The sequence below is a fragment of the Tachypleus tridentatus genome, chromosome 3 (assembly GCF_004210375.1).
Source record: "Tachypleus tridentatus isolate NWPU-2018 chromosome 3, ASM421037v1, whole genome shotgun sequence".
Classification (NCBI taxonomy): domain Eukaryota; kingdom Metazoa; phylum Arthropoda; class Merostomata; order Xiphosura; family Limulidae; genus Tachypleus; species Tachypleus tridentatus.
Window position 1 is genome coordinate 101,397,272 of NC_134827.1, and position 26,618 is coordinate 101,423,889.

General features: G+C 37.0%; 1 pseudogene across 1 annotated transcript; it reads left to right on the forward strand.

The window, feature by feature from the left end:
* On the forward strand, positions 1-26,618 carry LOC143247618 (LIM domain transcription factor LMO4.1 pseudogene; annotated as a pseudogene). Its single transcript, XR_013026621.1, has 2 exons — positions 1-326; positions 26,101-26,618. The product of XR_013026621.1 is annotated as an LIM domain transcription factor LMO4.1 pseudogene (transcript).

Genomic DNA, 26,618 nt, shown 5'->3' on the forward strand with positions numbered 1-26,618 from the left:
ACTGAGTCGGTTATGAATCGATGGTTGATTGGTGCGTGGTACGTACGCGGGTCTAAATCATAGTGTAACAGTCTTCGTACGTAAGTCTCGTATTTGTGTGGAAGACCTCACAGTTGGAACGGAGAGAAATCTCACTCTTTCCAGTCTTAGAAGCTACGTAAATCTGGAACCAACGTGGGCTGACTAATTGTAAAGCGTTATCCAAAAGGACAGCATTAAGCCCAAGTACCGCCTTCACAGTAACACTAGTTTCTCAGGAAGATATTCAGCGCCGTCATTGGGGTTGCTTTTTTAGGCTGGGCCAGCTCTTTGTCCAACTAATAAGGGTGAGTAAACATTCTCGTTCGCTCTTTCCAGAGTTGACATTGTGGTCAGGGCATTAAATTGAACACAGCCCTTGTATTTTAGGCAGGTCTTCTGAAAATTTAAATTTACGCATACTTTCTTGTACTCGTTGGTATTATTAAGGCTAGCCATCGTCAACATTACTAAGCCGTCTTATTATCTTGCATATCTGAGAGTTCATGGCCTATAATTCGTGTCGAATATGACAGATCTTGGCTATTATTGCGGCATCAACACGTATTCCGTAATATCGTAGAAATATATTTTCAGCATCTTCCTAAGGTATTTAAGTAATATATTTTAAACAGATCAGTAATAACTTGTGTTACAAGACCTTCATTACGTAGGTGTTTGGATCAACTTTCCACCAATCAAATTTGTGCAACCTGAGACAGTGATTCAGTGCGAAAGTGACGTATATGTCCATAACAAACTCCTTTGTCAACTAATACCTTCAGCTTTCTGCCCAATAACGGCACGTTTCAACGTAACCCATTAACTTTCCGAGTTCATTATTTTTAACGATGTTTAATCATCTATATATTTCCTTATTCAGGCTAGTCCGAAACAGAGTGGATTGGAGTGAATCACTGTCAATATTTTTAAAAAAAATTGATTTCATATATGCGAACACTTGAGCCCTATTAATGACGCTTGTGAGTCAACCAATGTAATAACTCATGTTTGGCTGTCGTGGTTTATAAAATCGAGCTACTTCGTTATGTGAGGCAGTTAGTAAAAAAAAACAAGAACACAAACAAGTAAATTGTGGTAACCAAAAATCGGTTAACTTGCTGATTTTCGCTATTAAATCAGATTTAACAGAAATAAATTAGTCATTACACTGCTACCTAATGGGTATAGTTCCACCGATTTTTGACGGTAAAATTCGTGATATATTTGTGTCGTTGTTTTGTACGATGTACCCACTTAACTTGCGCGCCCTCCGCTTGTACGGCGGTAAGTCTACGGATTTACAACGCTAAAATTAGGGGTTCGATTCCCCTCGGTAGGCTCAGCAGATAGCCCGATGTGGCTTTGCAACACGAAACACACACACCAAACGTGCGAACAATATAAACCTTGTACGTGATCATGTCTTACAGTTACAGACAGATGTACAGAAATAAACTTGTTATCCCACAACTAGCTAGCTGCCTCAAAACTTCGGATTGTTCATGGTGTTACGTTAATCGTTGTTTTAAGTTGTATCATTAGTGTAACATGTATCTGGTTTATTATTGAATTATTTGCTCACTGGTATTGTGTTAATTGTCGTGTTAGTTTATAGCCTTAAGTTCTGTGCTAATGTAATCTGATACTAATGTAAATCTTGAAATCGATTCTACTTGTGCCTGGTGGGACGTTGTATTTTTTTTATTTTCTGATGTGAAACTGTAACTACCCATTTTCTACTTTCGTTAGGATATATTGTTTAGGATTAGGTTACCAAGCTGCTAAAGATCAAATATCAAAAGTAAGGTTGTTTTTTTCTGTTTCATGTATCGCGTTTGAATAACGGAAAAAAGTTGAATATTGTTTTTAATGCTGATTTAAGAAATTTAAATTATAATTTGGAGAAATGATTTTTAAAGGTGAAAAATGGAAAAATATTTTGCTTTTTTAAATTAAATGAATTTTTTTATTTACATGAATAGCTAATTATTTACTAATTACTCTAACTTTATTTAAATTTAACCTCACATAATCTAACCTAACTTAAATTTGTTACGTACTATAATTTATCTTGGACGAGTTTCCAGTTTATGTTACGCGTTACGATTTCAAATAACGTGAAAGTTTAATTTGTATTTGGAAGGTAATTGAATGTCGAAATGTATCAGATTTATTACAAGATTGATACACGCAGTTTTCTTTCGTAATACAAATATATCTTAATATGCAAACAGCAATAACAAGTTACAATAACGGTTATGACAATGATTTATATACAAAAGTTTTACGAACTTACAGACAACACTGAGTCTTCTATCTGATATGGAACTGAATATTTTATCGCATGTTCACGATAAGCGAACTAATTCTGAGTTGATATTGTTACACTTCTTTTAAGCCAGCTAGCTATCTCTATTCTTGGCTGGCCTCACGCCACTTAGAAGCCGACTTTTCTCCGACGAAGATATTCAATATCTTTGTAGAAATACTAACGTCCGAAGTTAATTCTCTGAAGTTGAACGGTTTGTAATATCTGAAATTTATAAACGTTCCTTGTGAAATATCTGTAGTTCCTCGATTAATAATCGTTTATCATAGTTATAGTTTCCGAGGTATATAGTATATCAACTGCAGCAAACCGACAATATATACTGTAAACCGTCTATTGGTGTGTCGATTTATAAAGTTTAGGCGAGGTTCTCGAAAGTTAAGTTGGCAACGATGTAGCGCTTACATTGTTGATTCTTACACTCGAGAATCTTCTACAAAATTAGAGAACAGGTGGGACTTTCGAAATACACATTTAACAATATGACTTAAATACATTTCTAAATATATTTTTAACTGAAACATCGATATTAAAATAAAAATGTATAATATTAAATTTGTTACATTTAACCTAATCTTACATAGCTTAAAATGATCGATACAATAAATTTTAAATGGACTTTGAACAAACTTGCAGTCAGAAGAATGAACAATAAGTTTTTCAAGAGTACAAAATTATTACATAAGGGAAATTTTGTTGCTGAAAGTACAAAATGATTTTAGAATTTCTACTGCAACAAAAAGCAAAACGATATAAAAAAACATTTAACGAATTTATTTGTGCTTGTAAAAACACACTCCTCTAGGTGGCTTCCTATACCTAGTAAGAGGACCTCTCAGAGAAGGTTTTGTACTTTCAGTTTACCTCCTCTGGAATCTAAACATCCACCCACGTGTTTGCTGTGCGTTGCGACGCGTAAAAGGAAGGGAGGATTCTGGTGGTTAAGGGGTCCAACCCTAACACACCACTTTAGCCTTGAATTCCTGTAGACAGGCGACCTTGAGGTGGCGCCTCCTGGGTCAATCAGCTGGTCCATTTGGACTAGGGTCAACCGAGTACCACTGTTGGACGTTCTCAACGAGTGTTGTGGACATTGTGTGTGATACTTGTGTTTGGGCACAGCGTTCACGAAATCCTGGTATTGTAGTTCGTCCTCTCTTGGGGCTCCATCGTGGATGGAGTCAGTGGGCACTGAAATGTATTGCCTTTATTATGGATACCCCCATTCAAGAAAAATAAGTAAAAATGAAAAAAAATTAAAAAATCAAACAGATTATTGGGAAATGACCACACATGGATAACTGTTTACAGCCACTGTTCAATCACATTCTGGACCTCAATTTATAATGATGCAATTCCTTCCGATAAATACTTAGGGCAGATGTCTCCCTTTTTTTTATTCAAAAAGGATTAGAAGGGATTGCTGGCTTCTGCATATCAGTAAGGGAGTTGTGCTTTGTTGACATTTTTGTGGAAACATCTTCACTACAAGATATCAAACTCCTCTTGAAATCGAAAGCCATTGGAGATATACCCATCGAGTTTACTCACCATGCAATTTTGAATTCTTCAAAAGGAGTTATAGTTGAGAAGGATTTAAAGAACATTCCTAAGTCGGAGATCCTCGCTGGTTTGTCCAGGCAAGGCGTTTTTGTGGTGCGCCGAATCTCCACTTGCATAGACGGAATTATAGTTCCTTCTGATGTTCTGATATTGATGTTTTCATCGTCATGTCCTCCTTCCACAGTCAAAGGAGGTTATATGAACCGTAATTTACAGTCACACATTCCCAGATATCAGATGTTTCCAGCGTCAGTGGTTCAGTCACTTGAAGATATCATGTCGTGGTTCTTTGACACGTGCTCGTTGTGGTGACAAAGACCACGACGCCTACGAGTGCAAACTAGAACCACACTCTGTTAATTGTGATGGTTCACACCCTTCTTACTCTACTTCTTGCCCTAAGCGGGTGGAGGATAAAGAGTTGCAATGCTTGAAGACTAAACAGTATCTCCTACCCAGAAACTTAACTTATTGTTCCTCACTCCATCTCGGACGTATGCTGCTGCACTCCATTCCTCTACCACAGCGAGAGTGCAGACAAATCTCTCTGTGTCTCCAGCAACATTGTTTGCAAGACATATGAAGAGTCATTTGCTCTCCGTGATTAAAATAGTTGACGAATCTGTTATGTCGAGAAAACCCACTTGTATAGGAAAATATATATGTAAAAACGACTCGTTTGGGTTGAGAATTTTTTTTTTTATGTAGAGGAGGGAACAACATTTCGGCCTTCTTCGGTCATTTACCTTTTCCTTTCTTTGTGAACCTGACGATGACTGTATGGCAGCAGTGACTGACTGTATTGTATTCCTAGAACCTCGATATGTTTCCACAGTATCCTCCTTCGTGGTGGAATCCTGCCTGCCATATAGCATGGAAGGCTCAAAAATGGGCCTGGGATATCTTTCGTAGGTATCCCATGCTTTTCAGCGGGCCTTTGCACATGCTCAGCAGGTCAGATGTCAAAGCCTAAAGGAATCTTGGATTAAATACACATCTAGCATCTCTTCTACCACCAGTTCCAAAATAATATGGGACAAGATTCGAAAGGTCAGTAGACAGCATACTTCTGCCCTCTTTCAGTCTTGCTCTCTGGTACCCAGAGCATTGTCAATAGTCTCAGTGAAAGCTTTACTCGTGCATCTAGCACCGCTGCTTCATTCTTCACCTTCTTATTTATCAAGACATGATCACCTCTATGACTATAATTGCCCTTTTATGCTGGTAGAACTCAAAGTTGTTCTTTATCGGTCTGGCAGTACATCAGTCAGACCTGATGATATTCACTACTGATATTCACTCCTGCCTTTCTTGCTATTCTTCTGGTTCTTTTTAACTGGATCTGGCAGGAAGATGTTTTACTTAGTTCTAGGTACCATGCTATTGTAAGATCTTAGAGAGGATGACCAATGCTTGTCTAGTTTGATTTCTCAAATCCAATTACCTCCTCTCGCCCGTTCTAATGACAACACTCCACTATGAACCACCTGATTCAAAGTAAAACGTCAATTAGAGAAGCCTTTCTCAAATACCATTTTATTTCTGTATTTTTTACCTTGAGAAACTTGTGACACTATGTGGAGGTATGGCATCCTGCAAGACCTCTACTTATATGAGTTGCCTTGCCATTTGCCCATTTTTATTAAACATTTTTTAATAGACTGGCGATTTTAAGTCCGTGTTGGTTCGACACTTTCCATTCTTTCTCATTGGAACTTGGGGACCCTCATGGCTGTCTTGAGTGTCACACTTTTCACTATAAAGATTAATGTCATCAGTGAACATCCCCCAACAGTTGCAAACAGTTTCTGTGTCGACAATTGACACGAGATGTGGCAGCTACAAACTACCATCAATCATTTACTGAAGTGGACCACAGCAAACGGTTTTATCTCTTCTCACTCTGCACTTCTGCCACCAATAGGGTATTCACCATAATTCCGAGCTCCGTCTCGGATTTGTGCTTCACGTGGTCTCTGAGACAAAGTTCTTCGGGCTTATCTTTGACCATAAGCTGATCTTTATTCCACACATTAAGCAGCTACATGTCCTCTCTCCTATCCCTTCAGGAGTGGATCGATGTTCTATGCTAAAACTCTATCGTGCTCTCATTTGATCGAAACAGGACTGTGAGTTTTTGGTCTAAGGCCCTGCCAGAACCTTGGCCTTGAAGATGTTTTACTCTGCACAGGGTCCTTCTGCACTTCTTCAATCCAGAGTTTGTACACTGAGTATCATGAACCTTCTCAACATACTCTGCTGTTTGCAACTTTCTTTACTGTATGCTTCAAAACTTCGTTCCTTACCACAGCATCCCACCTGGTGTCACGTTCTCATTCTTCAGTGGGCCATGCTTTTTACAGAATAGGTAGTCTGCCATAGCTTCTTTTGGTCTTAGTATCCAGGCATAGCTGGATGAAATTAGGTTTGGCCTTGGATAACACTGCTTTATCCACTAGTCAGCCCATCCCACTAAGGCTTCTTACAGTTCCCAAATGTAACCTATCTTTAAGTCATCTGAGAAAAGCACACACTCCTGATTGGAAATACTGTCTGTTATTTGCTGAACATTTTTCGAACCATCCTTCCATTCCTGTTTACAGATGGTTCAAAATCATGTAACTGTGTGGGCTCTGCCATGGTTTGGTGGTTTCACACAGAATCTCCTCATCAGTTTCTGTATTCATTGTCGTACTGTACGCCACTTCTCTTGCCCTGGATTACGTAGATGTCATGCAGTACATGAATTGTACTATTTATACTGACTCGCTTAGCTCTCTACTGGCTCTTGTAATCGCTTCACGTTAGTTCACACCGATATTCAAAACCCCATTTTTCTCTATCATCTCTTCTATCCAGTTTTTCTGAATACTAGAGCACGTCGGTACTTGCAGGAAGGAATTTGCTGATACTGCAGTTAAGCCTGTCTTGTCTGGTGCTGTCACGGCCAAACGTACACCGTACATCAAGGCTCCGTGCCAGTTGGTAGACAACTTGGAGTGAGCAACGTGATAATACGCTTTTCCAGATGAAACCTTCTACTGGACTTTGTCCGTCTTACTTCCGTAAGGATCGGAAGGAGGAAGTTGTCCTAGCTAGACTACACATTGGTCAGTTTTTTAACCCATCGTTTTCTTTTAACTGGGACTGATGCACCAATGTGTGTGGCCTGTGTGACACTCGCGTCACAATAGCCCATATTTAGCTGTCGTGCCATCGTTACAACCCCGATCGAAGGCACCGTTTTAGACTTATCTTCACCATGGGTTCACCCTTGACGTTGAACAGTGTCATTGGCGATGGTGTGTTTTTAAATTTTTAAGGGCATTGACCTTTTTACCTCAATTTAAGTTTTTAATTCGAAAATTAGACTTTGTTTTAACGTGATTCCTTTTTATGTATATTAATAGTTTTATTTTTACCGGTTGGTTTGTGCAAATAGCCTAGTTGCTTTGCACCATAAAATGCCAAACAACCAACGAACCGCAATAATGGTTGGAAAATTCAACACTCCCGTTGAAAACTGTTTATATGTTTATGTTGGTCAAAGGAATATACAAGCATTAGGTTTTACAAAGACGAACTTGGAAACATTTAAGAACATTTCTGAGTTTTCACAGTGAATTTATTCCACTGTCACTAGGTGCATTGTGATGTCTTGATGTGTTGCAAGTCTTAAATACATAAGTATATACGTAATGCTAAAATTACTTCCTTTGTTTCGTAAGAAAAAATAAGGATATATTTCTTTCAGCTTTAGTGTATGTTTCTGAAGTTGGCATAACAAATTACATGAAAAATGTATTTATTTTTTTTCAGTTTGAACGCGTTCATGAAACAGAACAAAAATCCGAAATTAATTACTTACAGTGGTTAAAAACAACAACGGTAGTTGTATAATTAGGGTTGGTGAAAGAGAGTAAATTGGTTGTTTCTTGGTTATGGTAGACGTTAATTGAAATAATGAAGGTTATTAACCTTGAGAAATAAAATAAGATTACAGGGACACTCGAAGGGTTAACTAATATGTTGAATATCTTGTACTTTAAGTAATATTACGCGTGTGTTTGGTATTCAAGAAATGGATGTTTTTATTCCTTGCCAATGCAGGTCAGTGTGACGTTGATTTTGGTAACCATGGTAACCCGAGTTTCGAAGAATTTTATTAAAGTATTATACCAAAAACTTACTTCCAGTGGTCGATATGAAAGGTTTAATATTTTTGTAAAAAACAAACAAAAAACTGCTATCGTCTTTACGCATGAGCGAAACTTGGTTCACAACTTTCAATACATAGACGATATCTTTTGCAAATGGTAATATGAAACCCGAGCAATATTTTTACGATTTATACATGATAGAACCTATATTTAATACTTACACGCTTTTGTAAATAAACCAATAATAATATTAGTATAATGTAGTATTGTTTGTAAACTTGAAATTATGGCTGAACAGTCATTGGCAGAAGACGTGAAAGTAGGTTTTATTATGTGAGTATAGACTTTCGTAACATAGATCACTTAAACTGGCAAATATACAGATGAACTGAAAAAATATTTTTGTTTGTTTTTTTGACGGACGCGTATTGCAGATTCGACATTAGTTGTGTAATTACAGTTCATATTTAACATTTTTGGTGACTGTAGAGCCCTCTAACGTCAGGGTTAAGTGATGTACTGATAACATTTTGGTGATTGTATAGTCCACTAACTTTATAGTTAATGAATTCACTGATAACATTCTGATAATTTTATAGCCCCCTAACGGCAGAGCTAATTAACTGAATAATTAGTTCAAACATCTGGTCTTGCATCACTCCTGTTTACTGTTGTAATTAGTTATTAGTTGTTTTCCTTATTTTCGTGTTTTTAATTATTTTATTGTGGCATCATTGTTATAAAACGATGAAGTAAAGTGCATTAACCTAACCAGATACTTCGAGAAGATATTTATTACATTTATTATGAAATCCATACGTCATTTCCTGTTTTACGGGAACATCACACGATGAATCAATGATAACTTCCGTCTTAATAAAATAAAAATTTAACTAGCCTATTTAACCACACACAGTTGAACAAGAAATTACCACCCTACTGGCAGGAACATGTAACTAATCAATCACGTCACTTTAAGAAGCAATTATCTCTCTCCTTTTTCTCTTTTTTTTAACTATTGTTAAAATTAGCGGTGGTTACCGATAATTAGTTCTTGTTGTCTCCTAGTCTGTTTTTCAAGAAACAAAATAGATCTAAAGAAATTAGAAGCTATAGTATATTTACTTTTAGACAAAAAACAATTATAATTACGGTAATAGTTTTGTAGTACTACCTGTTACGCGGGCAGCGCTAATCTGTGACACTGGTTGCTAAGCAACTAATTCAAAACATACCGTATTTTCCAGTTAATAAGCCGAATCGCCGAATAAGCCGAGGCCAATTTTCAGCTCTGAACATGAGGGTGTTTGCTTATTACCGCCCAATAAGCCGAGGCCATTTTTAAGAAGTGACAAGTTTCTTCAAAATGATTTCTTAGTCTCGTTTCAGCGTCAGCATGCATGTTGTGTGTGATCATTGGCGTTCTGTAGTAAAGCAGAACGTGTCGTATTGAGACAGAGATGGAATCAATATGTCATTCGTTATTGGCTCCACTCACTGTAATTAGGTAACCAATGAAATTCCAGAAACACCGTTTCACTGTAGTCTTAACGTGCTTTGCTGATGGGACAAAATTACCGCCTATGGTAATTTTCAAAATAAAAACATTTCCTAAGAAGAACAAATTTCCGAAAGGAGTGATCGGCCAATAAGCCGACCCCCAAAAATCAGGTCCAAAATTTAGGGCCAGAAATTCGGCTTATTAGGCGGAAAATACGGTAACTGAAGAACACAACATTCAGTGGAGTGAGTTTCATTTCATTAAAATATACTGCAATTCGAAACATAAAATTCTAAAGTAGTTCATAAACTAAACTCAGGTTGCAGTCTAGAATGAGGTGGAGTCTGTAATGACACTATGGATAACATTTTGTGTTTATCAAAGTAGATATCATTCAAAACACAAAATCTTTACAGGCTAGCAGAGCACTCTGTTGTGAAATACTGTAGACACAATAAATGTTGTTTATGTGTGAAGTATCGTTGTGATATTCTGTTATAGTTTTGTGAGTTCACATAATTTTAACATGTTATTACTTTAAAGAATCGAATGTGGCCTAATCGAAAGCTTGGTGGACTATAGATCCGAGGATTCTTTATTCGCGTCCCGTTGCAACAAATACTATGCTTTATACTTTGAGACAATTATAGGATTGTTTGATTTTGAATTTCGCCTAAAGCTACACGAGGGCTATCTGCGCTAGCTGTCCATAATTTAGCAGTGTAAGACTAGAGGGAAGGCAACCAATCATCACTATCCACCGTCAACTCTTGGGCCACTCTTTTACCAACGAATAGTGGAATTGACTGTCATATTATAACACCCACACAGGCGAGCATGTTTAGTGTGACAGGAATTCGAACCCGCGACCTTCGGATTACGTGTTGAGTGCCTTAGCCATCCGGCTATGCCGACCCAGTTATAGGAGTCACATTGATTATTTGTTTTTTTAAAGTTAAGCACAAAGCAACAATGAAATATCTATGCTCTGCCCACCACGGGTATCGAAACCCGGAATATAGTGTCTTAAATTGATATACACACCTCTGCATTACTATGGGGAAGTCACGTTGAAATACAACTAATCTATTAGGGTAGTCCAAGAGTTGGCGGTGGGTTCTGTTGATTAACTTTCTTTGCAATAGTCTATCGGTATTAAAATAAGAGAGCACAGTCTTTGTACTTGTGTATAGCTTTGTGCAAAATTTCGAAAAATACATTTGTACACAGATAAAACGTTATGAAACTGACCACCAATATTAGCACAAGGACAATATACGTCATCGGTGAGTAACGCAGGAGAAATTCGTGTTTTATTTTATCCTAAAGTCGTTTTGGTACAGTAGTTAGGATTTTGTCACATAATCACGTGACTTGTCAACAAACCGACTCTCGTCATTACTATAACGTAAATCCGGCTCAAGTAAGAATAAAAATTCGAAACTGGGAACCATGTTTACATTCACCTAAACCTCCAAGTGAATCTCACCTCTGCAGTCCCGGTACTTGAAACCTTCAAAATCCAAAAACTAAGGTAATTCGTGTCACAATGCCCCCTATGCGATAATAAAGTTGAGTTTAAATCATTTTGTCGGAATCAATAAGAATTTAAAATTCATCGAAGCTCACGAGAATTAGGTTTAGAAGTTCATCCGTTATCGTCATGTATCAGAGGCCGTGAATCATAAAAGCAACCAATCGTTTGAACATTTTAAAATTTAGGGTTACAACGGTAGAACGCTGTTGTTACGTTTGTGTTAAGCTGACTCGTAGCTGCGTGTACGTGTACATCGTCACATGTTTCTCTCTGTGACTCGTAACTGCGTGTACGTGTACATCGTCACACGTTTCTCTCTGTGACTCGTAACTGCGTGTACGTGTACATCGTCACGTTTCTCTCTGTGACTCGTAACTGCGTGTACGTGTACATCGTCTGATGTTTCTCTCTGTGACTCGTAACTGCGTGTACGTGTACATCGTCACATGTTTCTCTCTGTGACTCGTAACTGCGTGTACGTGTACATCGTCTTATGTTTCTCTCTGTGACTCGTAACTGCGTGTACGTGTACATCGTCACACGTTTCTCTCTGTGACTCGTAACTGCATGTACGTGTACATCGTCACATGTTTCTCTCTGTGACTCGTAACTGCGTGTACGTGTACATCGTCACATGTTTCTCTCTGTGACTCGTAACTGCGTGTACGTGTACATCGTCACATGTTTCTCTCTGTGACTCGTAACTGCGTGTACGTGTACATCGTCTTATGTTTCTCTCTGTGACTCGTAACTGCGTGTACGTGTACATCGTCTTATGTTTCTCTCTGTGACTCGTAACTGCGTGTACGTGTACATCGTCTGATGTTTCTCTCTGTGACTCGTAACTGCGTGTACGTGTACATCGTCTTATGTTTCTCTCTGTGACTCGTAACTGCGTGTACGTGTACATCGTCTTATGTTTCTCTCTGACTCGTAACTGCATGTACGTGTACATCGTCACACGTTTCTCTCTGTGACTCGTAACTGCATGTACGTGTACATCGTCACATGTTTCTCTCTGTGACTCGTAACTGCGTGTACGTGTACATCGTCTTATGTTTCTCTCTGTGACTCGTAACTGCGTGTACGTGTACATCGTCTTATGTTTCTCTCTGTGACTCGTAACTGCGTGTACGTGTACATCGTCTTATGTTTCTCTCTGTGACTCGTAACTGCGTGTACGTGTACATCGTCTTATGTTTCTCTCTGTGACTTGTAATTGTGTTTAGGTACACTTAATTTTATAAAAGAACCTTTGAATGTAACGATCACGTATTCAGTAGAACGTAAGTAATTATACGTATTGTAATCTTGGATGCATGAGGCATTCGTAACATTCCGATTTTCAAAGTTTATTGGTTGCTTGAAATTAAGCATAAAGCTACACAACAATAGGCTATCTGTGCTCTGCTTACCACGGTATCGAAACCCAGCTTCTAGCGTTCTAAGTCCGCAGACATGCCGCTGTGATACTGGGAGGCATGATTTCCAAGGAGTGTCATATTTTATCTTTAAGCATATATCGTACAAGTATTGTGTATTTAGGTCGACAAGTCACCTACAAGGTACTTAAGTTCATTGACCAGTTTACGAAGCAGTACTTTGTTTTATAACGTGTTTGAAAATACAAGATCTCAAAAGTAAGGACATGGTTTTGTTGATACGAGAAAAGGCCGCACATTTTGATAAAACTTTGTTCCTCAAATATATCTCGTTTAACACTATAGTTTACTTCCTGTGGCTTAAGACGGAACCACGGATCGGATTGACTCGTGGTTTACTTCCTGTCTTTTAAAACGGAACCAGAGATCAGTCACAAGTGGTTTACTTCCTGTCTTTTAAAACGGAACCGGAGATCAGTCATTGGTGGTATACTTCCTGTCTTTTAAAATGAAACCACACATCAATCACTCGTGGCTTACTTCCTGTCTTTTTGAAATGAAACCACACATCAATCACTCGTGGCTTACTTCCTGTCTTTTTAAAATGAAACCACACATCAATCACTCGTGGCTTACTTCCTGTCTTTTTAAAATGAAACCACACATCAATCACTCGTGGCTTACTTCCTGTCTTTTTAAAATGGAAACACAGAGCTATCACAAGTGGTTTACTTCCTGGCTTTTTTTAAAATGGAAGCAGAGATCAGTCACTCGTGATTAACTTCCTGTCTTTTAAAACGGAAACGTATATCAATCACACTTGCTTTACTTCCTGTCTTTTAAAACGGAAACGTATATCAGTCACATGTGGTTTACTTCCCGCCTCACGGATCGGATCGCCTTGTGTTTTCGTTCCAGCTTGTTAAGACGGAACCACGAAAATAATTATCATGTGGATAATCACATGGTTAGTTCCTGTTCCTCAACCCGATACCAAGGAGTGGCTATTCCACGAGCAGTTTTCACTGTGCTGCGGTGAAAGTCGACGTTAGTAACGTAAAGAAATCTACTTTAAGTATCTGAACATTCTTTTTTGGAAGTTTTTGTGATGACAATTTAACGTAATTTTTTTTTAAAACAGAAACCAGCCCTTACCTAAGTTCGGTAACAATGGGAGCTTTGGAAGTTACGACAGTTAAAGATAATGGACTAAAAATAACTTAATATGTAATAAGTTGAACGAACTACATTAACAGACGTCTTACGCATCAGTTAATTCGAGGTTCGTAGACAATTTGTTTATTTCGTTAGAACAAGGATTTGTCCACGGTTAGAAGAGAAATACTTTTTAACAAAAAAGGCTTAAAAGAAGGGGCCTAATATCTTGGATCAGCTATGATAGTTGTTGTTTTAAACGTTCCTTGTTAGGACGTAAAACGTGTGTAAATTATGCCATTGTTATTCAAACGTAGACGCATATAACCGTTTTTTTTTCTTTTTAATGGAAATATTGTGTCTTTAATATCAGGTTCATTCGGTCTAATATATGTTACCTGTTTCAAGTGCATCACTTTACGTTTTTCTTTGTTTTTCTGGAAAGTTTGAGAAAACCGCTTGTTCCAACCATTAGTCAAGTGTGGTCCGCGTCTCAGTGGTATGGTGATATGTTTAGGAACTCACGCCCCTAGAAACCGGGTTTCAATATCCGTGGTGGTCAGGACTAGCAACAAGTGTTTACAATTGTGAGAAACAGTGCTTCTTAGCTAGCAACAAGTGTTTACAATTGTGAGAAACAGTGCTTCTTAGCTAGCAACAAGTGTTTACAATTGTGAGAAACAGTGCTTCTTAGCTAGCAACAAGTGTTTACAATTGTGACAAACAGTGCTTCTTAGCTAGCAACAAGTGTTTACAATTATGAAAAACAGTGCTTCTTAGCTAGCAACAAGTGTTTACAATTGTGACAAACAGTGCTTCTTAGCTAGCAACAAGTGTTTACAATTGTGACAAACAGTGCTTCTTAGCTAGCAACAAGTGTTTACAATTGTGACAAACAGTGCTTCTTAGCTAGCAACAACTGTTTACAATTGTGACAAACAGTGCTTCTTAGCTAGCAACAACTGTTTACAATTGTGACAAACAGTGCTTCTTAGCTAGCAACAACTGTTTACAATTGTGACAAACAGTGCTTCTTAGCTAGCAACAAGTGTTTACAATTGTGAGAAACAGTGCTTCTTAGCTAGCAACAAGTGTTTACAATTGTGACAAACAGTGTTTCTTAGCTAGCAACAAATGTTTACAATTGTGACACAGTGCTTCTTAGCTAGCAACAAGTGTTTACAATTGTGACAAACAGTGCTTCTTAGCTAGCAACAAGTGTTTACAATTATGAGAAACAGTGCTTCTTAGCTAGCAACAACTGTTTACAATTGTGACAAACAGTGCTTCTTAGCTAGCAACAAATGTTTACAATTGTGACAAACAGTGCTTCTTAGCTAGCAACAAATGTTTACAATTGTGACAAACAGTGCTTCTTAGCTAGCAACAACTGTTTACAATTGTGACAAACAGTGCTTCTTAGCTAGCAACAAGTGTTTACAATTGTGACAAACAGTGCTTCTTAGCTAGCAACAACTGTTTACAATTGTGACAAACAGTGCTTCTTAGCTAGCAACAACTGTTTACAATTGTGACAAACAGTGCTTCTTAGCTAGCAACAAGTGTTTACAATTGTGACAAACAGTGCTTCTTAGCTAGCAACAACTGTTTACAATTCTGACAAACAGTGCTTCTTAGCTAGCAACAACTGTTTACAATTGTGACAAACAGTGCTTCTTAGCTAGCAACAAATGTTTACAATTGTGACAAACAGTGCTTCTTAGCTAGCAACAAGTGTTTACAATTGTGACAAACAGTGCTTCTTAGCTAGCAACAAGTGTTTACAATTGTGACAAACAGTGCTTCTTAGCTAGCAACAAGTGTTTACAATTGTGAGAAACAGTGCTTCTTAGCTAAAAACAAGTTTACAATTGTGAGAAACAGTGCTTCTTAGCTAGCAACAACTGTTTACAATTGTGACAAACAGTGCTTCTTAGCTAGCAACAACTGTTTACAACTGTGACAAACAGTGCTTCTTAGCTAGCAACAACTGTTTACAATTGTGACAAACAGTGCTTCTTAGCTAGCAACAACTGTTTACAATTGTGACAAACAGTGCTTCTTAGCTAGCAACAAATGTTTACAATTGTGACAAACAGTGCTTCTTAGCTAAAAACAAGTTTACAATTGTGACAAACAGTGCTTCTTAGCTAGCAACAAGTGTTTACAATGGTGAGAAACAGTGCTTCTTAGCTAGCAACAACTGTTTACAATTGTGACAAACAGTGCTTCTTAGCTAGCAACAAATGTTTACAATTGTGACAAACAGTGCTTCTTAGCTAAAACAAGTTTACAATTGTGAGAAACAGTGCTTCTCAGCTAGCAACAACTGTTTACAATTGTGACAAACAGTGCTTTTTAGCTAGCAACAACTGTTTACAATTGTGAGAAACAGTGCTTCTTAGCTAGCAACAACTGTTTACAATTGTGACAAACAGTGCTTCTTAGCTAGCAACAAATGTTTACAATTGTGACAAACAGTGCTTCTTAGCTAGCAACAAGTGTTTACAATTGTGAGAAACAGTGCTTCTTAGCTAGCAACAAGTGTTTACAATTGTGACAAACAGTGCTTCTTAGCTAGCAACAAGTGTTTACAATTGTGACAAACAGTGCTTCTTAGCTAGCAACAAGTGTTTACAATTGTGACAAACAGTGCTTCTTAGCTAGCAACAAGTGTTTACAATTGTGAGAAACAGTGCTTCTTAGCTAGCAACAAGTGTTTACAATTGTGAGAAACAGTGCTTCTTAGCTAGCAACAAGTGTTTACAATTGTGAGAAACAGTGCTTCTTAGCTAGCAACAAGTGTTTACAATTGTGACAAACAGTGCTTCTTAGCTAGCAACAAGTGTTTACAATTGTGACAAACAGTGCTTCTTAGCTAGCAACAACTGTTTACAATTGTGACAAACAGTGCTTCTTAGCTAGCAACAACTGTTTACAATTGTGACAAACAGTGCTTCTTAGCTAGCAACAAGTGTTTACAATTGTGACAAACAGTGCTTCTTAGCTAGCAACAAGTGTTTACAATTGTGAGAAACAGTGCTTCTTAGCTAGCAACAACTGTTTACAATTGTGACAAACAGTGCTTCTTAGCTAGCAACAACTGTTTACAATTGTGACAAACAGTGCTTCTTAGCTAGCAACAAGTGTTTACAATTGTGAGAAACAGTGCTTCTTAGCTAGCAACAAGTGTTTACAATTGTGACAAACAGTGTTTCTTAGCTAGCAACAAATGTTTACAATTGTGACACAGTGCTTCTTAGCTAGCAACAAGTGTTTACAATTGTGACAAACAGTGCTTCTTAGCTAGCAACAAGTGTTTACAATTGTGAGAAACAGTGCTTCTTAGCTAGCAACAAGTGTTTACAATTGTGACAAACAGTGCTTCTTAGCTAGCAACAAGTGTTTACAATTGTGACAAACAGTGCTTCTTAGCTAGCAACAACTGTTTACAATTGTGACAAACAGTGCTTCTTAGCTAGCAACAAATGTTTACAATTGTGACAAACAGTGCTTCTTAGCTAAAAACAAGTTTACAATTGTGACAAACAGTGCTTCTTAGCTAGCAACAAGTGTTTACAATTGTGACAAACAGTGATTCTTAGCTAGCAACAAGTGTTTACAATTGTGACAAACAGTGCTTCTTAGCTAGCAACAAGTGTTTACAATGGTGAGAAACAGTGCTTCTTAGCTAGCAACAAGTGTTTACAATGGTGAGAAACAGTGCTTCTTAGCTAGCAACAACTGTTTACAATTGTGACAAACAGTGCTTCTTAGCTAGCAACAAGTGTTTACAATTGTGACAAACAGTGCTTCTTAGCTAAAACAAGTTTACAATTGTGACAAACAGTGCTTCTTAGCTAGCAACAACTGTTTACAATTGTGACAAACAGTGCTTCTAAGCTAGCAACAACTGTTTACAATTGTGACAAACAGTGCTTCTTAGCTAGCAACAACTGTTTACAATTGTGACAAACAGTGCTTCTTAGCTAGCAACAAATGTTTACAATTGTGACAAACAGTGCTTCTTAGCTAAAAACAAGTTTACAATTGTGACAAACAGTGCTTCTTAGCTAGCAACAAGTGTTTACAATTGTGACAAACAGTGCTTCTTAGCTAGCAACAAGTGTTTACAATTGTGACAAACAGTGCTTCTTAGCTAGCAACAAGTGTTTACAATTGTGACAAACAGTGCTTCTTAGCTAGCAACAAGTGTTTACAATTGTGACAAACAGTGCTTCTTAGCTAGCAACAAGTGTTTACAATTGTGACAAACAGTGCTTCTTAGCTAGCAACAAGTGTTTACAATTGTGAGAAACAGTGCTTCTTAGCTAGCAACTAGTGTTTACAATTGTGACAAACAGTGCTTCTTAGCTAGCAACAAGTGTTTACAATTGTGACAAACAGTGCTTCTTAGCTAGCAACAACTGTTTACAATTGTGACAAACAGTGCTTCTTAGCTAGCAACAAGTGTTTACAATTGTGACAAACAGTGCTTCTTAGCTAGCAACAAGTGTTTACAACTGTGACAAACAGTGCTTCTTACACTCACCATTCTAATATATCAAACATTGAAGCCGTGATATCCTCCCCACACACCACTTCCTAACCTCCAAATCCTGGTGACGTCAACGAGTGCGAGTAACACAAGATATCTGAAAATAGTAATCACAAAGTGAACGGTTAGTGCCCTCATAATTAAACGTACTCTACGTATGCTGTTTCTGTTATATTTTTAAAGCTCAACAGGTGGTAGGTGTATCGTACAGCACGTAAGTATAAAGAGAGAGAAAAACGAAGTTAAAGAACTGATACTGAATCAAACAGGTCTTACTCGTAAACTCAAGTGATGTGTTTGACATCTTTTATTGCTTGCTTGATAGACTAGTGTCAGAGTTTGATACCTTCCTACTGGATATTAAAAATAATGACTAATTAAATAGTTTCTTTAGTGAAATTAAAACACAAATTAGGCAGCCGATAAAAAATAATCCTACCAGGTTTCTTTCTGCTTATCTATCAATTTAAGTTTTGAATTATAACTTTTATCTAAACTACGGTTTACTCATAAATGGAGAGGATGTAACACAGCGATAAACGGTGAATGCGTTATAAAAGTGACAGTCATATAATTTAAAGAACTGGACAAAGTCTTTATGATACTAGGTTATGCTGGCTGTCTTTATTGTGGTCATTAGTTCAAAATTAGGGACAGCTGTTTCTGAACACTTAGGATTCCCTGACCTGACCTTTCAGGTTGAACCTTAAGATTCCCTTAACTGGCTTTTCAGGTTGAAATTTCTAATCCCTGATGTGAAACACTGATCGATAACAGATGATGTCAGTATATGTTTAGTATATGACAGATATATACTAAAATATATATATATAGCTGTATGAGAGAGAGATACGACTATGTTAAAAAGACAAGGATATGAGTTTTTAACATAATAATAATGTTGACAAATAAGTAACTTTGCGACGTATACTACGACATACATATGTGAATTGAAATATTGTCCTACTGTAAACTATTTAAAGCCAAATCGAGAAAACTAAAAACGAAAAGAATTTTATTGTGTGATTTTCGGCTGGTTACACTGATTAAAAACCAGTAATGTTTTCCGTGTAACAGTGTAGGTTGTTGTGTGCTAGATTATGTTGTGTATATGGTGCGTCAAGCTAAAGGTAGCGATGTGTGACCCTTGTTATGAGTAATGCCATTACAAAAAATAAATAAAAAGGCTTAGTTTAAAAATACCTCACTCTTAGACAACACAATAAATATATGCAGTTAGAACCGTGCTTAAAAGTTCTTAACTGCTGGCTTAAACCACTGTGAAAGATTTTTCTGCTGTGAGCAGGCCAGGTTAATAGTATAGAAAATCATATTGTAGTTGAGATTTTTTATATGTCCTGAAAAGGACCAGATTAATGGTTTGTCCGAGTGCCTGTAAATGTACTGAAAATCATATCAGAATGTTTTGATATCAGTTGTATTAGTTTAGTATAGGAATGTGCAGCTGATAGTAGTTGTGTTAAGGATGCTTCCACAGTAGTGCAATTTGCTGGCCAATTTGAATTCTTACTGTGCACAATATGAAAAATATAAGTCACAGAAGTTGAGTTGTTTTGTCATAGGTAACATCACAACACACTTTTGAAAAATCAAGAGTATGGCAAACTCTTGTTTTTAGATATTCGTGTCTTAAACGACACCAGTGTATACTAACTACTGAAGTGTAACCACATTCCCACTGGACTTTATTTACACTTTAATTAGAAATTTCACTCTTTTAATTTTTAACCTATTCAGTGCCGTAGATGAGATAACTCGTCTAAGTCGATCGGTAACGCAGTGCCACGGACAAGTTAATTCGTTATCAATAATACCTAACTTCAACGCTAGATGTCAGCACCATACACACATTTGACCTACTTGCAAACTGTTTCACTTTCGATCCAAAATGGCGTCACGAAAAAAGTTGCAAAATAAGAAGCATTAGAGTTGTATTTTGAACTTGGTTCGGGTTGCCATAGCAGCTGAAATACTTGGTAGTCAACAGGTTAAAGAAAATGTGGTTAAAATGTCAGGAAATTATAACATTCTGAAGCATGAGTTGGGAACAAGCGCTTAGAAGAAAATTTCTGTTGCCTTATATAGAATAATTCACAACTCTATTGAAAAATCCATTATTCATTTATTGTCGTGTTAGGTATTTCATGAATTGTCAAGAAGGAACGTAAAAAAATAACGAAAGAGCTACGTCCATAAGTTTAGTTACAATATGTCTGTAAACCATATTAAAACTGTTCTTCAACTTTAAAGACAAACAACATGCGTCTAATACCTGACTGACGGAAAATCAACTCACGCGGGATCCACCGGATTAAGCAATTAAAATATAAGGTGGAGTAAAGACTTGATTGGCTAAGTTAGAAGATAAATGAAAGACCTAAACGATACGTTTCTTGTTTAATGTAAAATGTTTCTTTTCTAAATATTTTGTTTATATGAAATAAAACATTTGATTAATTACATTTCAGTAGATAAACTTGACGCTCAATATGCACGATACCTGAATTAGTAAACGAGAATATAGCTCTTCAGTAGCTTCTCACCAGAGGGCATTATGTTAGGAAGACGTATCTTTTTAAATTCAGTTTGTTCGTGGACTTCCGTTCAAAGCTACTCAAGGGTTACCTACGCTAGCATCCCTGATTTTGAAGCGATAGATTAGATTAAAGGTAGTTAGACAACGCCACCTACAGCCGACTCTTGGCCTACTCTTTAACCAAAGAATAGTGGGTTTCACCGTCACATTATAACTCCTCCACGGCCAAGAAAGCTAGCATATTTAGTGACGGGAGCTCAAATCAATAATGAACTAAGGCCAAAATTCGTGTTATTTGTATCACGAACCAATCAGGTGCGTTTCTCAAAGCATTAGATGGAAAAGATTGTATCACGAACCAATCAGGGTGCGTTTCTCAAAGCATTAGATGGAAAAGATTTGTGGAACCCAGACTGAATTCCAACAAAACCTTAGCTCATTTTCATATATCACTGAGGACAAATTTGGATCTCGTGTACTGTGTTGTACACATTGTAACACATTTAAATATTGAACTAAAACACTCTTAAATATGTAATCTGGCTACATTAACACTGTCGCTTATGTGATAATTAGAATACAAAACAAACCTGCAAATTCTATTGGGGTTCTAATGCGGATAGCTGTGTTCAGTATTTCCATGTTGGGTTAGGAGATGGTAGGTAGTTTCGACACTCGCTCGGGACGCCGTTCCCTCCGTTTCACTTGTTTGATAGACAAGATGTTAAGCTGAGAGAAAAACCACCACACAAAAACACGTGTTTTTCTTTGTATGCCAGTATCCACCATCTGTTGAAGATTAATATTTCATCAGTGACCTGAGTTGTTCACTCGTATTGTACGACACGAACCAGGTAAAAATAGTAAAAGAAAGACGTAGAAACATGCTTTGAAGTTCACTTGTATATCCTACCGTTCACGTTCTTACATCCCTGGAATATTATTGGCTCTGTTCGATTTAAATCTTTTTTAGGTTTATATTTAGTTAATAATTTCTCTGAAAACAAACCTGTGTGTGATGATAAGATAAAAATGTAAAACAAGAAAAGTATAAAAAAAAAAATGGAAGTTTTGCCTGTTCTACCATTAGGCCTAGTAATTGTTTCACTTCTGTTATATTGTACCATTAGGCCTAGTAATTGTTTCACTTATGCTATATTGGGTTCTAAGAATGACTTGTTTTGTTAAAAATAAGAATATTTATTTTTTATACTCTATACGTTTCACCGATATTTATTTTGAGTTTTATAATTATGTAATCAAATAAGGAAAAAACAAATGTTCAGGTCTTTCTCTCTAGTTTCATAATAAACACACAATATATATTAGCAGTTTTATAAAGGGCTTTAGAGATGCAGTGCAAAACGGTTTATAAAATAACAAAAAAAAATACAAGTTTAAGACACTCCCAGATACACAATAATTTGTATAAGAAACCATAAACTCGTTTTTGTGTGCGTGTGTGTTTTGTTTTTTGTTTCTTTTAGAATATATGTGATATAACTGTGGATATGGTCGTGTGAACCGTTTTTGTAGCTAAACACAAAGTTACAGAGTATCGAAACACAATGTGTTTCAACACTGACCACTGAGCCGTCAGGGAAACATTCATGTGAATAACACGGTGTGTATTCGTCATCGGCTGCTGCTGTCTCTACGCAAACTGTTAGCATTCGTTCACTCACTGAAAGTCTTTGAGGTTACGAAAAACTTGTTTATATGCGTGTAACTTTGGCGGTTACTCGTAACAGTTCCACGTTACATTATTAGTTGTTAGCGTAGGATGTGGCGCAGAAGATCCATTATTCGCGATTTGTTCCGTAAAAATGCAATCCACACTTTAGGCCTAAGAATGCGCTATAAGTAACGTAGTAGTTGGTGACGGGCGTGTTCAATCACTTAATAATTAGTAATGGCTGTGAACGGATAACTTTTAATTAATTTTACGTGTAAACCTGAAACAAAGTAACGTAAACAATGGAACTAGACAATATATCACGTTTATTGAGTCATCAGTACCAAGTGGTTTAGTGTGACGATTTCTTACCACCCTTCTAAGAGTTGGTATTGTAATTTGGTCTTTGAGTGCTTGCCTGTCTGTCTTTCCGCGCACGTGCTTCGAAAACTAATAGACCGACGCACCTGAAAGTTACACAACATGGAAAGTCGGTCAAGCACAGCCCTCCATGAATTAGGTGCAGATTCTGTTTCACCGTGAAGTATATTTTCATAAGGGAAAGATAGAGCATGTTTATGGTTCTATGTTAATAACTTTATCAAATGTGATTGGATTTGTACCAGTTTTGATATAGAAATTAAGGTTGAATATTCATCACTCTACAGAAATGATCCGGATTGTTGGTTATTTCAGATAAGAGAAGCAGGGTTTTCTCTGTTTTCGAAGGTGAAATTTTAAGTTGTATAACCCTTAAAAGACCAGCGGGGCTATAAAGGTATGTAGTTTATATGGTTGTTCTTGTTCATTAAGACTGTTGCTGGAACTAAACTGTTTCGTGTTTGCCGACATATAGTACCAAGTGTTTCCGTATTACCATCAGTTCGTTAATACCGAATGTTGTAAGCTGTACATATTAACACTAAATGTCTCGTGTACTGACACAGTTGTACAAGTTCTCTTGTTCTAAAACATTCATTGTTGTCAGATATATGTATTTCTGTGTATTAATACAGACCATAACACGTGTACTTTCACACCAGTTTCACGTGTCTTCATGTTATGACACATTTTGTGTGCCTCATTTCTCATTGTTCGTAGAACTTTATTTTTACAGCTTCCGGATTTCTAATTCGATCTTTAATTAATAACGTGTTGTATTTGTTCATCATTTTGTTATTTCTAGATGAGTCTTTGTAATAACTGACAATGTATTCTGGTTTTATAATGTGTAAATTTGACGTGTCCAGTTTTTTGCTGTTTCCCTTTTAAGGAGATATATGAAAACTGATTAAGCACACCAGCTCTTAATTCTGTTTATATTTGTGCTGTTTAATAAACAGTTTTATTACACTTCCTTGTGAGTTCCTTTATTTCATACACCATTAATTTGATCTCGGTAGCATTCTGAAATTAATGTCTTGTATACAATTCATAATATACTACAACTGACCAGTGCTTAAACTTTTTAATGGTCGTTAGAAGGTTTTACTGAAGGTCCTATCTCGGCGATGAATAACTGTATAATATAGATTACTTCGATTAAAGCCACTTTAATCCGCCCATTTAACAAATGAATCTTCACAAACACGAGTATCACCTATCCTTTTAACACCCAAACAACCTTCACGTATAAAGTAATGTTGTTTTTATGATCGTAAGGTCAGTAGTTCTCTGAAGATTTTTAAAAATATTTACATTATACTGATCTCCTATGACAAATGTTATGTTTTGTAATCTTAGACTTAATTTTATATATACAGATTAGGCAGGAAAATGGAAATTATATATAAAATAATTCTTATGTGTAAGTTCTATTGCGATATAATGGATTTAAGTCTCTGACAAACATTTAGTCCTATGAGCAGTTTTGTTTGTGCTGTAAACTTGTCTTTTTCCTGGTGTCAGGCGTGACTGTAAATCCAAGGGTTCCCTAATTCGCGTTCCACTTTCACAAGAACACTCCTCTTCTTGGAACTGTCACTGCGCTATAATAGTGAATGTCAAATCCAAATATTCGGTCAGACGAAAGTAGCCTAAAAGTTGGCAGTGGATACAGTTGACTAGCTCTCTATAGTCTTTCAGCTCAATACCAGGAACGAACATGCGCAGAAGCCATTATGTAACTTTGCGTGAAAATTCTAAACAAATAAGGCTTTCTAGTGTTAGACAGTGGAGATTCCTAGTGGTTTTTACGGCAAGTCTCAAGCCACGGACAGCTCATTGTGTAGCTTTGTGTGGAGACAGAAAGAATTGGGTGAAAGGAACACATCTGTCCACTTGTCCAACCTAACCAATAGGACAAAGACAGACTACATACTTCATCAGAATTCTTGTTAACTGGCATTATTTTAACTTGGAGCATTGGACGTTAATACGATGTAACTTACGCGCATGCCCAGTATCGTTTAAGAGATAGGCATGGATTTGAGATCGCACTCTTCCCTTCGTAAACTTCTCTATGTTCCGTTTCATTTCACATACCTATCTATATATACACAAGTTACTTAGGACTAATAATAATTAACTTAATTAAAGTAAGAACACAATCAGTTTTTCGTCCTATTATCAGCTTTTGTCACATGATCTTAGAAACTCTTTGTTTTCATGCCAATGTCCTACTTGTTCATAAAACTCGTTTGTCCAGTAGATAATGAAACCCGTGGCGTAACTGCATGTCTGTTAACAGATTCGAAACATTTTTTTAATGAACTAGTTAATAAGTTAAACTGACGTTTGGTAAAGCGCCCCCTCCCTAAAGAAAAACGGATCTTAAATTAAAATTATATTTGTGGTGATTTATTATTAGTCGTGTCTATTTAGTAGCTATAAATTCCATTCATCATGTCATGGTATTCATTTAAACAATGTTGAAGTGGAAATGAATCAGCTTTCACGCTGCTCTTAGTGTCTTTTTTTACTGTGCTATTAAAAGACACGACGTCCAAATGAAACGATAAGTGTCCTTTTGGTGTCTATTGAATGACTGACAGACAACAAGGTGGTGCAAGTGATTAAAACAGGTGACCCCTTCACGTGGTTTTCATTTTATTTTATCCTTATTAACTTATTTATCCCTGGTTCTTCTAACGTATAGAGTTATTTAGGTAACAATTTTGCCAAAATAAGAGAGATTTATAAGTTTAACCTATGGCCCTAAAAGCTAATATCATTGGGCTGTAGTTTAGACTGTCGGTCTTGAATGGCAACATGCTAGTCTTAAGAAACATAACAAAGCTAATTACGAAGTAATTTCAATCAGTATTTCTAAAATCGCCGGTGTACCTAACACCTGTTGTTCCTCACCATATTTAGATCTTAGCGAATACCAGTCTTTCTTTTAAAATTCTGGAACTTAAACCTAAACAGAGTTTATATGCCATAAACGTAAATTCAAGTCTCATTTAAGCACAAAGCTACATAATGAGCTATCTCTGCTCTGTCAACCATGGGTATCGAAACCCAGTTTCTAGCAGTGCGAGTTCGCAGACATCCCGCTGTGCTACTAGGAGGGAGGCACCAAAATAAATGAATATTTTCGGACTGAATTCCTTTACAAAGATATTTACATCACGCATGCTCATTACATTATTTCAACAGTAAATAACGTATAGATATTTAAATGGTTTGTTTTGACGTGTTTTATTCTTTTTCCATTTTAGATCAAAGATCTTATCAACAGTCATGTAGGCACCGAAAACACCGTGAAAGAGCAGTTTTCTGAAGTAATTCAATCTCGCTAGAGAACCGAACCATGGATTCTCTCGAACTGTGACCAATATTTAAACCACCATTTTAACAAAAGACGCTCTGAGGTACACCCAACTAGGCCATGAATCCAAATGGTCAATCACCAATGTGTCCAGGAGATCCAGGAGCAACTGTGATGGGTATGATGACTCATAATCATCATGGCGGAAATCCCATGATCCACATGCAGTCTCACTCGACGCAGCTTCCCACGTCAGCAAATACCGGTAGTGGGCGCTGTTGTGGCGGATGTGGTGGCAAAATAATGGACAGATTCCTCTTACATGCCATGGACAGGTACTGGCACACTGGATGTTTGAAGTGTTCTTGTTGCCAGGCAACCCTCGCTGACATCGGCAGCTCTTGTTACACAAAAGCAGGAATGATCCTCTGTAAAAACGACTACATCCGGTGAGAAAGTGTTCATTGT